Below are 1,996 nucleotides of genomic sequence, written 5' to 3'. Positions count from 1 at the left end.
TTTTTTTTTATAAACCAATTGAAGCAGCTGTTTATTCATGCTTTCTTTTATTACGTAGCATTTACTAAATGTAAAGTGAAATTTTTAAACAAATTTGGATATTGATAAATATGTCTATGTGTATTTTGTTACTGTTCTTAATTATATTAATTATTGTTACTGTTCTTAATTATATATAAAAAAATAATAATAATTTAAATAATATTAAGTTTCTGTGCGGCAGTTTTTTATAAACATTGTATTATTAAAAAGTGTTATCAACATAATGACAACACTTATGGTTTTAAGATATTACTTTTAAAAAATCGCGAAAAAATTATCGGTAAATATAAGTAAATATGGGTAAATATACCGGTATGACGTCATATCGGTATTTCTGCATTTCGGTTTGCACAAGGGTTTTCATACACAGAAAAAAAAATGGAGTTGCTTCAATTAAAATTGACGTCACGGGCTGCCACAAAAATAAATAGTTCATTCAATTGCGTATGCGATTAATTTAATGTCTAGATTCTTAAAGCAACTATCTGCTGTGTGTAGCGCAATAATATTGATGTTACATCAACAGGATGTATTTCAATTAAACTAATACTGTTGATTCAACATCATTTTTTTTTCCGTGTAGTATTACCCAAAAATATCGGTAAAATACCGGTATTTCGCATACCGGTATAAGTCCCTGGTTGAAACACACGTTCGAAAAATTTATATATAGCACATGTAGCACAAAGTATATGCGAATGTAAACATACCTGTAATCACACTTTTGTAATCGTCGTTGTGTCATGTCCGTCGCGTGAACTTTGCGCGAGCGTTCGTCGCGCGACGTTTGTGTGTGTGTAATAAATAATTCTAAAAGCGACGAGATGAATCTGTCACTGAGATAGAACCCCCCCGCACCACAGCTTTCCCCTCTCCTCACAGATTTCAATGTGCTTCGTCACCCGATTATGGAAATCGTCAAACATACTTACATACGTGTAGGTACAAGCGCGCTACTTGCTCTTCCAGTGTGACTTTCATATCTGTGTCGTTGTTATATTTGCATTTATATTTCAAAGCAGACGATATTTATCTTTCCATCTGTTTTATTTTGTAAAAAAAAAAAAATATCGATGCGATTCGATACAACAAACTCCGTGTGAGAAAGATGGTCTTTTTTTTTTTTCAAAATTAAACCGACCGGTGAGAGAAGGAGAGAAAAAAGCACTTACGTATTTATATTGTATATTTAGAAGTCTCTCGCGAGAGAGAGAAGATTGAAACTTGGACTTTGTGATTCGTAAACTTCGGCACAATAGCGGGGTTACTTGGAAGCGGGACGGATTGGCATCGCGAGAACCGCGCGTGACGTCGCGGTCACGCCGTTTTTCGCGGAATGCTGGATACACGGACTGATACGGGTCTTCGGCGTATTATTGCAAGAGTTTACCTCCTCCTCCTCCTCCGAGGAGAAGGAGGAGGAGGTTTTTCTTTGCAAGCGAGGAGATAATACGTCAGTCGTGATAATAGCCTGGCAAAAGCGAAAGTCACGCAGGAAAAAGAAATCACGTTCAAAAGTGCTTCGCGACAGCGCGGCGGAGTTTTTTTATTTCATTTTCCTCTGCGCGGCTCTTTGAAAGTCAAACAAAATCATTTATTTAAGAGCAGTAATTTTTTAATACGCGTATTGTGTCACAAATTACATTTATTTATACGTTAGTTTTAATATATATTATTTAATATATATAATTAATATATTAGGTCTATCGGAAAGTTCTGTTTCCGTTTTTGGAATAAAACAAAATACAAATTTTTCTTACCGTCAATAAACTTTGTTAAATAAATATAATTGCCATTATTATTAATGATTTCTTGCCAGCGTGAGGGCAATTTGTATACACCATTTTTGAAAAATTCAGAAAAATTTGTATCTTGTTTTATTCGAAAAACGGACAGAACTTTCCGGTAGACCTAATATATGTTTGATATAATATATAATTATTATATATATTAT

Source organism: Pseudomyrmex gracilis, unplaced genomic scaffold (assembly GCF_002006095.1).
Source record: "Pseudomyrmex gracilis isolate BER0280 unplaced genomic scaffold, ASM200609v1 scaffold_133, whole genome shotgun sequence".
Classification (NCBI taxonomy): domain Eukaryota; kingdom Metazoa; phylum Arthropoda; class Insecta; order Hymenoptera; family Formicidae; genus Pseudomyrmex; species Pseudomyrmex gracilis.
This window is presented reverse-complemented; position numbering follows the sequence as displayed.